General features: G+C 42.2%; 1 protein-coding gene across 1 annotated transcript in view; it reads right to left on the bottom strand.

Moving 5' to 3' along the window:
• Positions 1 to 13,780, bottom strand: part of CDS1 (CDP-diacylglycerol synthase 1) — a 1,285,468-nt gene that overhangs the window by 44,090 nt on the left and 1,227,598 nt on the right. The window lies entirely within an intron of this gene.

Below are 13,780 nucleotides of genomic sequence, written 5' to 3'. Positions count from 1 at the left end.
ATTGATAAAATATCCTTTCTCCATCCCCACTCTAGTTTAATTATTAGAATACATTTTACTACTTTATGACTATAAAGTTCTGACTACTACCCTTAAGGGCTTGCGTCCAAAGTCTACTCTATCTAATGAATTCCCTGTTCCATCATCATCCTTTACCACACTGATTTATAACATTCTGCCGGAGTTATGTATTTGAGTCTTAAACATAGCTTTAAAGTTCTTCTTCAAATCAAGTAACCCTAAACCACCTTGTTTTATGGGGAGAATTAACTAACACACTTAACTCTTGTCGTACCCCCCCCCCCCCCCATGAATTCCCTAAAACTCTTTCATAACTGACATCCACAGCTACTCCTCTGGTTGATACAAATATACCTAACTGACTTCTACACAAGACTAAAACAGTTTTACTACTTGTGTCTTACTACCCATAATCATAACCAAAAGCATAAATTTAGCATAGTCTTCTGTTTACTTTCTTCCCACATATCCTTGGTTGCCATAAAAGAATCCTGTTTAATCCACACATCTAAATACTCTATTTTATCTGCACTAGTATGGATATTACTAAACTGATTCATGCTATCTACTATCGACCTATTAGCCTGACGAGCCTGGTCTGCAAGGCCATGGAATGTATCATCATGGAACTCATAAACAAAGACATTGGTAACCTCCAAACTCTGAATCCCACCCAGTTCGGGTTTGTGAAAGGCAGATCATGCCTCCTAAACCTGATCGACTTCTTTGAGGCAGTCACCAAAGCCGTAGATGAGGGTAAGATGGTTCACACAGCCTATCTTGACCTCGCCAAGGCTTTCAACACCATCCCCCATTCTGAAATTATAGCTAAATTCATTAAATTAGGTATAAATCCCTACGTCACAAGATGGGTTGCCAACTGGCTCACTGACAGAACCGACATTGTAAAAGTTGCAGACTCCAAATCTGACCTCAAAGCAGTGACAAGTGGAGTACCACAGGGTTCCGTCTTGGGACCTCTCCTGTTTGGTATCTACTTCTCTGAAGTACAGGCTAACACAGAAGGCCTCTGGCTAACGAAGTCTGCAGATGACTGCAAATTAGAAACCATAGTCAAGTCCCCAAATGATATGGAAATCCTACAGAAGGACCTCGCTGAGACAGATGCCTGGTGTCAGAGCCATGGCCTCAAGCTCAATGGGAAAAAGTGCAGTGTCATCCCTTTTGCTAAAAACTCTGTACCCATGAACTACCACATAGGCAGCAATCTACTTAACACCGAATGTGTGATAAGAGACCTTGGGACCCAGGTGGACAGTAGTCTCTCCTTTGATAGTCACTTCACCACAGTAGTCAGGAAGTCCTTCTACATGGCACACCTCATCATAAAAGGATCATCCAGGAAAAAAGAGGTCATTGTTCCCCTTTACTCAACACTCATTAGACCCATTATAGATTACAACGCCCCTTTTGGAATGTACCTCACAAGACATCTGCAGCAGCTGGAAAGGCCACAGAAGTACCTCACAAAGAGGATTACTGACCTTAAACAAATGCCCTACACTGACCATCTCAAAAAACTCCAGCTTTACTCCGTAGCATATCACCTACTCCGAGGTGATCTCTGCATAACATATAATGCTATATCAAACCCACAGCTGTTGGACATGTTACACCTAAAGAAATTCCAATCCCTCCGAGTTACACGCTCTAGGGGCCTAAACCTTGTCACCATAATAAACAGGACATGCTGGATGGATAGAATCCTCTCCCAGAGACTTCCTATACTCTGGAACAGGCTACCCATCTATGTCAAGCAAAGTTCTTCATTAGCACTCTAAAAGAAAAATCTTGAGTGTACGGGAAATAGGAAATACACCCCGGGGATCACTTCTGTGTCTCTGCTCGAGAGTGGCACAGGAAAATAACTTTCTTGGGTGGCGTAAGCCAGGGAACCTTGTTGGCTAGACTTACATAGGCCCTTGGGCCGATGGCCTAGTGCCTAGCTATGAACCTATACATTGATGCATTGTTTACCTATATAGCTTTAGCTATTGTTTTACCTTCATTTATTTTCTATCCAAAACAAGACATTAAACTGTTTCAAAATGTCCCATGACACTGAAATGTCCTTTTATGGATTTTTTAAGTACAAAATATCATCTGCAAATAAACCTAACTTTTAACTTAAAAGCTGACATCCCTGCCTGATTCCTCTATTCAAACTTTTCAAACATAGCTTGTCAGAGAGGACGCTTACCACCTTATTTTGTGCCTATGACCTTTGATATACCCTCTTACTAACTCTATTATTCTGTTATGGAAAATGAATGCTACTTAAAATCCTAGCTGCCTTTCTCAAATGTTTTCTCTGCATTAAGACTCACAAACAATAACTGTTTTTTCTTAGATTCACTTCCCTCTCGATCACCACTGATCTACTAATTTTGCTAAATGCTTGCCTCACATCCACAAATCCACACTATCAATTTTAGTAACATTGTTGCCAATCCCTTAGGAAATATGGACAAATATTTTATAGAAAGAAGTTATGTACTCACCATAATGTTCCATCCTTGTTGTCCATTTTCAATCTTCCTCAATTAATGGGTTTGGATCCAATGTGAAAGCTTGTGGCAGCCCAACACTCTAGACCTTCTCACTTACCCATAATGCTCCATTCCCAAGTACCTCAGATCTTGTTTGCTGATTTACTAGAAAGGAAATATGTTTAGACAAACAGGAAGAAGACTATACATCTGGAGCTCAATATGAAGGACAATAATGTCCATAAACCACTTATTCTTCCAGGAGTTTATTAAGGATGGGGTTGGTGGGTAGGGAGTTGAGGAAGAATGAAAATGGACAACACAGATGGAACATTATGGTGAGTGCATAACTTCTTTAACGTCTTTATCTGAGATTGTCAATTTTTATAAGTCCCCAGCTACCCAAGATCCTGAGTGGACTTGAGGAAGGATATTCCTGAGCACAGCTGAACCAAATGATGCTCTACCTCTGGAGACCAAAACCAATTTGTAATGAGTAACAAAGGTATGGAGAGTGGCCCAAGCTGCTGCAGCACAGATATCATCCATAAATATTCTAGAATGAAAAACTGAGGAAGTTGCCATGGATCTAGTTGAATGGTTTTGTTAAGGTAATGCTCAATTTATTATAAATAAATGAAACACAATCAGGCATTTGGCTAAAGTTATTTTTGGCAAGTAGCTTTCCCAATTTTACTTCTGTAAATGAGACAAACAACTGGTCAGATTTTTCTGATGTCTTTTTCTACTTAGGTAAAAACATAATTGTCTGTGAACATCCAATAAATGTACAAGGGTAAGGTGGTTCACACAGCCTATCTTGACCTCACCAAGGCTTTCGACACCATTCCCCATTCTGGAATTATAGCTAAACTCACTAAACTAGGTATAAATCCCTATGTCACAAGATGAGTTGCCAATTGGCTCACTGACAGAACCCACACTGTAAAAGTTGCAGACTCCAAACCAGTGACAAGTGGAGTACCACAGGGTTCAGTCCTGGGACCTCTCTTGTTTGGTATCTACTTCTCTGAAGTACAGGCTAACAAAGAAGGCCTTTGGCTAATGCAGTTCGCAGATGACTGCAAACTAGGAGCCACAGTTGAGACCCCAAATGATGTGGACATCCTACAGAAGGGCTTCACTGAGACAAATGCCTGGTGTCAGAGCCATGGCCTCAAGTTCAATGCCAAAAAGTGCATTGTCATCCCCCTTGGTAAAAACTCTGTAACCATGAACTACTACATAGGCGGCAGTCTACTTAATGCTGAGTGTGTGATAAGAGACCTGGGGACCCAAGTGGACAGTAGTCTCTCCTTTGATAATCACATTGCCACAGTAGTCAGGAAATCCTTCTACGTGGCACACCTCATCACAAAAGGGTTCTCCTCTAGGAAAAAGAGGTCATTGTTCCCCTCTACCGACACTCAATAGACCCATTATAGAGTACAACACCCCTTTTGGAATGTACCTGACAAGACATCTGCAGCAGCTAGAAAGGTCACAGAAGTACCTCAAAAAGAGGATTACTGGCCTCAAACAGATGACCTACACTGACCATCTCAAAAACCTCCAGCTTTACTCCATAGCATATTGCCTACTCCGATGTGATCTCTGCCTAACATATAAAGCTATGCCAAACCCAGAGCTGTTGGACATGCTACACCTAAAGAAATCCCAATCCATCCAAGCTACATGCTCTAGGGACCTAACCCTTGTCACCACAATAAACAGGACATGCTGGAGGGATAGATTCCTGTCCCAGAGACTTCCCATACTCTGGAACAAGCTACCCATCTATGTCAAGCAAAGTTCCTCATTAGCACTCTTCAAGAAAAATCTTGATAAGTGAATGGGAAATAGGAAATACACCCCGGGAATCACTTCGGTGGCTCTGCTCGACAGGGGCACAGGAAAATAACTTTCTTGGGTGGCACAGGCCAGGGAACCTTGTTGACTAGGCTTACTTAGGCCCTTGGGCCGATAGCTTAGTACCTACCTATGAACCTATGTATTCATCCTCGTTAGGAAATTTAGGAAAGAATACTGGCAAATTAATGAAATAATTGATATTATATTCTGACACCACCTTAGGAAGAAAGGCTGTGTTAGTTTGTAAAGTAACTCTATCTTTGTGAAACATCAAGTATGGAGGTTTTGAGGATAATGCTTAAATCTCAGAAATTCATCTGGCAGAAATAATGGCTACCAGAAAAATTGTCTTCCAAGAAAAAAATTTAAGGTCACAGTTAGCTGCTGGTTTGAATGGGAAGAGCTTGCTGTACCAGATTCAGGTCCCATGGAGGAGTAGGGTCTTTAAAAGGAGGTCTTAGAAGAAGAGTGCCTCGCAAAAATGATTTGCAGAGCTTATGAGAAGCAACTGAGAGATCCTCAAATCCAACTTGAAATTCGATATAGCTGCTAACTGAACCTTAACTGTTGAGGAACTAGCTCCTTCTTTAAAAAGTATAGCCAAAAATTCCAGGATATTATGTATGGGAGCTGAAAAAGCATCAAAATTATTTTGGTAAGTCCAGTAAACAAACATTTTCTACTTATTGGAGTAGAGCTTTCATGTAGACGGTTTATGGAAAGATAAAAGTATACACATAAAAGTATATGTCAGACAGGTGAAGAGAGTACAGGTTGTTTGGCTATTAATGTAATTGGAGGAGCCAGGCCATCAGCCTGAGGTTTGATAAGTCTGGATGAATCATGCCTGTTGAATTAGACAGGAGGGTCTGGAGTCGGATCCACAATCCAAGGTTGGTGAAGTAAGTGAGGTCAAAGGATGCGGAACCAAATCTTTCAAGGCCAGTAAGGTGCAATGAGTGTGTTTAAAAGGAGGTCTTAAAAAAAGAGTGCCTCACAAAAAAGGCTTTGCAGATGTTATGAGAAGCAAAACAGGAACCATCAAATACACTTTGAAAATCCAATATTGCTACTAAATGACCCTTAACTGTAGAAAAACTAGCTCCTTCTTTAACAAGTAGGGACAACTATTCAAGGATGTTGTGTACTTGAGCCGAAAAAGGATCAACATTATTTTGATGTGCCCAGTAAACAAACCTTTTCATTTAGTGGAATACAGCCTATGTGTAGAAGGTTTATGGGAAGATAAAAGTATATGGCGGACTGAGGAAGACAGCATAGGCTGTCTGGCTTCTAAAAGAATTGGAGAAGTCAGGCCATCAGCCTCAGGTCTGATATGTCTGGATGGAACATGCCTGTCGGGTGAGACAGAAGGTCTGGAGTTGGATCCAGAACCCAAGGTTGGTGAAGTAAGTGAGGCCAGAGGAAGGGGATCCAAAAATGTTGAGGCCAGTAAGGTGCAAGAGGATGACTTTGTTCTTCAACATGGCAGCTTTCCGTAGGAATTTTGGAATTAGTGGGATTAGTGGATAGGCATATAATAGACTGGGAGGCCAATTGCGAAGGACAGCATCCCTCAGTGATTCCCCCTGTGGGGAGATTAGGGCAAAGTAGCTGCTGCATTTGTTGTTTAGGGGAGATGCAAAAAGATTGCAGCAAGGCAGGTTCTACTGATGGAAAATTATTTCCGCTATGTTCTTGTTGAGAGACCACTCGTGAGGTTGAAGACTGCACCTGCACAGCTTGTCTGCTGTCATGTTGGAGAGTAGACTGTGAGAAAGTGGTTGGATGAGATCATTCATTGCCAAACTCTGAGCACTTCTGGACACAAGGGATAAGATTTGTTCCTCCTTGTTTGTTGATGTAAAAAACGACTGAATATTGTCCATTTGAATCACAATCATTCCTAAAGGGAGATCATTCTGAAGGGCCTGCAACACTAAAAGCACTGCTCTCTTCTCTAGGACACTGATATGCAAGTTGGCCTCTTCGGGGGACCAAGTGCTTTGGACTATTTTCACCAGAAAATGCCGCCACCCACCCCAACTGGGAAGCATCCACAGTCACTATGGTCTTGGGCTGAGGGGGAATGAATGGACAGCCTTGTAGAACCTGGTCCTGTTGAATCCACCATTCGAGATCCGTTTTGCGTGTGTGGATGATTTGTACTGGGGTTGACATGGGTTGGTAAAGTATTGACCACTGTGTTGCCAGCATCCAGTGAAGGATCCTCATATAAAATCTGGCTAAAGGTACTAGGGCTATAGCCACTGACAGTGATCCTAGAACTTGAAGGACCAAGTGAGCTGAAATCCTGGTACTGCAGATTATTTTTCTGACTTGTGACCTTACAGTCTGAATCCTTAAAAGAAATAGTGAGGCTATCATTGACTTTGTGTTGAACACATCTCATAGAAACTCAAAATTCTAGGTTGGTTCTCATTGAGACTTCTTGTAGTTTATGGTTATCCCCAGATGAGAACATGTCTGGACAACCTGATCTCTTGCCCTTGTTAAATGATGCCTGGTCAGGGCAGTAATGAGCCAGTCATCTAGATATGGAAATACCCAGAAACTTTGCAGGCTCAAGTCACCTGCTACTACTGTCATACATTTGGTAAACACCCTGGGGGCTGCAGTGAAACCAAAGGGCAGAACTCTGAACTGGTAATGACTGGCTCCCAGCCAGAAGCATAAATACCTTCTGGATCACCTGTTCATCTTTATGTGATAGTAGACATCCTGAAGGTCTATCGAGCACATTTAGTCATCCTTGCCCAGAAAAGGGAGAATGAACTGAACCAAGACCATCCGGAACTTGGTGCATCAAACTGACTTCTTCAAATTGCTGAGATTCAAAATTGTTCCTCAGTCCCCTGTTTTCTTTGGCACTAAAAACAATTTGGTGGCACCTCTTGGATGACTTTTTTTTTTTTCTAGCAGCTTTTATACCTGAAATGCAACTTGTTAACACTGACTGGGTGGAATATCATGGATTTTTCTTGAAACTGGAGGAGGAAGGGAAATGGTATTATATAACCTCTGGAAATAATCTTTTGCCCCCAAGTATCTGCTGTTACTTCTAGCCAGGTTCTCTGGTACAGGGATAGTGGATCCCTGATTGCCCTCCCTCCTTTCAGGAACGCTGGAAGGGTCTGTCAAGGAATGAATCTCTGGACCTCTGGTTTTGCATACCACCTGACAACCTCTGCTGCAGGGGTGGCATATACCATTAGAGTTCCTCCCACTAACCCTGGGGGAACTTCCTCTACATGTGTCCTGGAAAGGTCCCTGGGACTTTTTGAACCACATCTTTCGACTACCTCATTGATCTCTAGAAATGGATCTTTGAGGTGTTGAAAAATGTACACCCTCTGCAGACAGGGTCTTCCCATCCTTCTCACATCTGGATAATTAATCTTTTACTTTCCGGCCAAACAAAGACGTGCTGTCAAAAAGTGCACTGATGAATGAAGACTTGAAGGGCTCTGCATAATCACATAAGCACATCCAGGCATGCCTCCTGATGGAAATGCCTGAACCAGTTGCACTTGAGGTTCCTTCGGCTAATGAATTCATGGATGAATTGGAAACAGACTGGAGGGTAACCAGCTGAGAAGTGACAGATGATTGTACTTTCTCAGAAATGGATCCTGAGAAGGTATTTGAAAGCTCCTTAATCATTTGAGACATCTTAAAGAGGTGATCGTGGGGATCCTTCATCCTCATCCTCATCAAAGTCTGTATATCTTCAGTGATAGACTCCTCTGGGGAGTCCAAGTGGTTCCTTTTGCATGTCTTCTTCTTAGGGACCTCCTCAGTGGGATGCTCTGGGGAGGTATCAGAAGAAGTTGGGATTCCCTGTTGGGAAGCCTGGGGTTTCAGTACTGGCTGTCCCTGGGGAAAAGAGGGTTGAGACTCTGACTGCAGAGAGACATCAAGGCTGTAGACTGAGGATTCGAGGGGAGAGGAACCATTTGTGTAGCTGAGACAGAGAATGCTCTCTCCATAGTCTCAAAGGCAGACCTACCCAGAGAGGGTGAGGACATCGGATCCAAAAAGGCAAGCTTCTGGACTGTTATTCCTCCCTGCTCCATGGACAATCCTCCCAAGGCAGAAGACAGAGCCAAACTAACCTGTGCTGAGGCTCCAAGGAACAGAGATGGCTCTGACAACTTTGGAGTCGAGTCCAACACCTCAGATCTGATATGGAAGTGTTGGCTCCAAAAGCCCTCCAGATCTGACTGAAATGAAGTGCTCAGAGTGAACTTCAGATCTGAGGATAAAAGTATCCTTGGATCCAAGTCAGATGGAGCTGGATGGCTTGGATCCAAGTACCCTAAGAAGGTGGAATGAGTCAGAGGAGGAACTGGAAGAGGAGGTGTGACAGAAGATCAGAAGTCCTGACCCGAAGGGGTAGGAGCTGAAGGGACACCCATCAGAGTCTGCACCAAGAGACTTCTCACCACTCTCTTCACATTTTCTTCTGTTAAACTCCTGGAAGAGAGAGTGGAAAATCCAGAAGGAGATCTAGGTTTCTCCATAAAGGGAGAGGGAACCCTGGAGGGAAGTGGATCTACTGAAGGGGAGTATCTAGTCCTTGGAAGGTAAACAATACTGGACAGAATAGCTGGATCAGTTGGCTTATTCATCGGACCCAAAGAAGCCTGATCTGGGTGGATTGTTACTCTGCACAACCTCTGCAGTGAATGCAGAAACCATTTTCTGCATTCTTTGTTTGTTGTGTTGCTGACATGGACAAGAAGTCATTGGCTTGTTATATTTACTTCAGTATCTGTCTTTGATGAGGGGAGGATGAGAAGTAACAGTAATAACCATCAGTTTAGAGGCCATGGCTGAGGACTCTGGTTTCAATTTAATTATCTCCTGGTAAGTGGACTGATTCTATGGATCATTTTTAGCCATGACCTAAGCACAGTGTTCATAAAACTTTACACAAGGAATTATGCGTAGCAAGGCAAATTAAAAGAAATTCCTCATTTAAACAGCACATGCACACACAAGACATTATGTTAAAAAATAACACACAAATAATTATACCTAGGTACAACTGAAAGTATACAGTCCTAGTTGCCCAATCAGAATTGACATAATCTTGAAGGGAGGATATGTAATGTACTGGACATAATTTGGAGTGTAGTCTAGTAAGAAAGTATTACAGTTTTTGCTCTGATTTGTTTTATCATTACTGTGAAGTTAAAAACATTTTCAGCACTGAAACAGATGTTTACACACAAGCTCAGCTCAGAAAACATCTAGCATGCTCTACTAATGATATAGCTAGGTCAACACACACACACATATAAGTATATATATATATATATATATATATATATATATATATATATATATATATATATATATATATATATATATATATATATATATATATATATATATATATATATACACACACACACACAATATTTACAGAAATGGAATATGCTCACTGTTTGCGTTTATTTTTAGTTCAAGGAAGTCTACAGATGACTACATTACTTGGAAAATGAAGCATAATTATGTAACTTATTAAAAGCTCATAGGGAGTCTACGAGCCCTGGAACAAAGCTAGCTTGGGTTTGTTAAAGGCAGATCCTGCTTCCTGAACCTGGTGGGCTTCTTTGAATGTGCCACTGATGCATTAGACTCTGGAAGATTGTTTCACATGACCTATCTGGTCACCTACTGGATCGCAAACTGGCTAACTGACAGAATCCAATCTATTAGTGTGGGAGGCGCACTCTCTTTGAAAACAGTAGTTACCAGGAGTGTCCCCCAGTGGTTTGTCCTAATGTCACTTCTCTTTGCTATTTACTGTTCTGATATTAAGGCTGATGTCAAAGAAGTCCTGTGGCTGATCAAACTCTGAGTTTTCATTAGTTCTTCATTCGATTTCCAAATTTTTCAGGAGGGACTAACATGCACCAATAAGTGGTGCCTGGACCACAGCCTAAAATTAAATATTAATAAATGCAGTACAGTGTCCTTAGGTAAAATGGGGCACCATTGTACCTACCACACAGGTGACACCCCTTTAAAAGTTGACTCAGCCATTAGGGACCTGGGCATGTTCACTGATAATGAACTATCCTTTGATCATTATGTATCCACTGTTGTTAGGAAATCCTTTTACCTTGCCAGACTAATCGTTGAGGTATATCTTCCAGATTTAAGGATGTTATCACTCCTTTCTACTTCCCTCATCAGGGCAATAATACAGCATAATGGATACTTTGGTATGCACCTTCTTAAGCAAGTAAACCTACTTGAGAGGCCGCTGTATTTCCTTACTAAGATAATTAAAGACATAACCTGCTCGAGTTTCCCAGACTGCCTTAAATCATTCTTTCTCCCTTTTCTGTTTCCTACAGACTGTTAATAGGTTTACTCTATATAGCCTATAAAACTCTGAAGGATACAGTCTTTTGCCACCTCCTGTATGTTCATAAAACTATTTATACTCTTAACACCACCTCAAGAGATCTTAACTTCCACCAAAACATAAGTAGGACCTCCTGAAGAAATAGTTACATATGACAGAGAATGTCTCTTTTATGGAACAGACTTCATTTCGATGTAAAGCATAGTAGCTCCCTGAACATGGATGAATGGATGGGCAATTGTAAATGCATTCCAGGACAGACCCCTCAAGCTTTCACTGAAAGGGGTTGAAACTAGGTATAAATTAGTCATGTCAATGGGTACTAATGAATCTATGAACTTATGAGATTAGAGGAAGAATGAAAGGCTATTCTTACTCAATATACAAGCAGGTGTGGCTAAAATAGTGCTCTAGGTGTTTCTTAAGCTGTTTTTTGAAGACAACAGAGTTTAAGATAGCTCTTAATTCTGATGGAAGATGGTACCTGGTAACAGAAACAAGTCTGGAGAAATTTTCTCTCCTGTGGTTTTAATGTATGGTGGGTATTCAAGGGTCCACCACTTGAGGGTTTCAATTAACCCTCTAGCTTATATCAATCCTGATCAATAGTTCATGCACAGGTGATATTTCTTCTCATACTGTTTTTATCAAATTTAAATCCACCAATTTTATTAACAAGAATATGTGAAATAGTAGTTATTTGTTTATTTGCCATTTGTTTACTGGGAAAGTCAGACTGGGCCAAAAAGAGCTCATTTTCAATGGAGGGCCAGGGAAAAGAGCTCCACATTACAAAATATAAATACAGAATAAACAAAACATAAAGTACAAAAATAATTATTACAGTTATCATAAAACTTGTAAGAGGAAGGAAAAAGAAGTTATGTACTCACCATAACGTTCCATCTGAGTAGATACTTCATTTGTCTGCAACCTGTGGGTCGGAGTCCATCTCTGATCCAACCGCAGCTTTTCAAGCTCCAAGATCCTACCCATAATCCCTTACTACCAACCACATTACCTCAGATCGGTTAGTCTGCCCTATAGGCTAAAGATGGAGAAAAAATCTCCAAAGGAACAATACCTTACCGAGGTTCGGGATGCAGACAAATGAAGTATCTAGTTACTTCATTTGATCTGCAACCTGTGGGACAGAGTCCCCAGCGCACCACGGAGCCAAAGGAAGCCCTACTTCTGGAGATCATGTCCAGCTTGTAATGAGAAATGGACCAAGTAGCTGCTGAACAGATATCGCCTACTGGAACTCTAGACCAAAAGCTGTTGAGGTAGCCACAGATCTAGTAGAATGTGCCCGAACGACAACCGGAGCTGGCTTCCCAGCTGAAATGTATGCTTGTCTGATACATTGAGAAATCTAATTTGCTACTGTCACCTTAGAAATTGGTTTGCCCATGGCTGATTTAGCATAAGAAACAAACAACTGGTCTGACTTGGAAATCTTTAGTCCTATGCAAGTAAATAGGAAAGAAAACAGGGAGGTTAATAGATTGATTAATGTTAGTCTCTGTGGCTACCTTAGGCAGAAAAGAAGGATTAGTCCTGAGGGCCACCATATCTTTGTGAAAATAAGGTATGGATACTTAATGCACAAAGCTTGCAACTCTGATACCCCTTGGCTGAGGTAATAGCAACCAAGTTTTCCAAGATAAGAATTTTAAAGGCACTGGTGGTCCTGTTAGTGCTTGTAAGACCAAGGTAAGATCCCATGGAGGCATAGCCGGCTTAATGGGAGGCTTCAAGAGAAACACGCCTTTAAGGAAGGCTTTGCATATCTTTGCTGACGCCAAAGAATTTACGCCATCCCCCACATGGTAATGAGAGATGGCTGCAAGATGGACTTTAATGGTGGACGCACTAGCTCCTTGCTTAAAAAGGAGGGATAGGAAGTCCAGGATAGTGGGAATAGGAACCGTAAAGGGATCTAATTCCTTATCCTCTGCCCAGATGGAAAAACATTTCCATTTACTGTTGTAGAGCTTTCTGGTGGATGGCTTATGAGCTGCCACCAGAATGGCCTTAACCGGGGACGAGATACTGGGAGTCCTAGCCATTAATGGAACTGGATCAACCAGGTCGTGAGCCTGAGGTTGACCAGGTTCGGAGTGTGGCATCTCGAGATTAGGTCTGGTCTGGGATCCAGAATCCATGGGGCCACACTGTGAGACTGCAGAAAGGGGAACCAGACTTGTCGAGGCCAGAATGGGGCAATGAGAATCACTCTGCTTCCCAACCAACAGGCTTTCTGGATGAATTTCATCATCAGAGGAAGAGGAGGATATCTGGGGAACTATCGCAAAGTAATCGCTGCATTTTGAGTTTAGGGAGGTTGACCCCATTTGAGGAATATCTATTCAGGGACCACTTGTAAGGGCTGAGAAATGTTGTCCGCTAATATGTTGGCCACACATGGGTAAGACCTGGTCCCTCCCTGTTTGTTTATGTACCAGACAACGGACATGTTGTCGCAATAGTCCCCAGAGGTAGAAGGTGATGGAGAGCTTGCAACGCCAACAGCACTGCCCTCATCTCTAGGATGTTGATATGCAATGCAGTCTCTAGAGAAGTCCACGTGCCTTGGACGGACTTGCCTGCGTAATGACCCGAGGCAGGAAGCATCCGTGGTCAATGTGGCTTTGAGTTCCTGAGCCTGTAACCACCAAAGTAGGGAGTCCCTGCATGCCCTGCTCAGAGGAATCGGCATGTCCAAGGGGTGGACCGATAGAGACCATTGGACTTGGAGAGTCCATTGCAACCATAGATCCTAATGCCCTCAGGACTAATTCTGCTGGAGGAGCTGGGCTCTGAAGAATGTCCGTGACTTGGCGAGACAAACTGTTTAGCCTGATTGGTGTCAGAACCACTCTGGAGATCCGAGTATCCAACCTGGCCCCTATGAATTCTAGGGCCTGAGTGGGGCACAGGCAGGATTTCTTTAGATTCACTGAAATGCCCA

Source organism: Protopterus annectens, chromosome 17.part0 (genome assembly GCF_019279795.1).
Source record: "Protopterus annectens isolate FY-2018-M chromosome 17.part0, PAN1.0, whole genome shotgun sequence".
Classification (NCBI taxonomy): Eukaryota; Metazoa; Chordata; order Ceratodontiformes; family Protopteridae; genus Protopterus; species Protopterus annectens.
The sequence above is the reverse complement of the archived record's forward strand: the minus strand, read 5'-3'. Positions and strand labels throughout refer to the sequence as shown.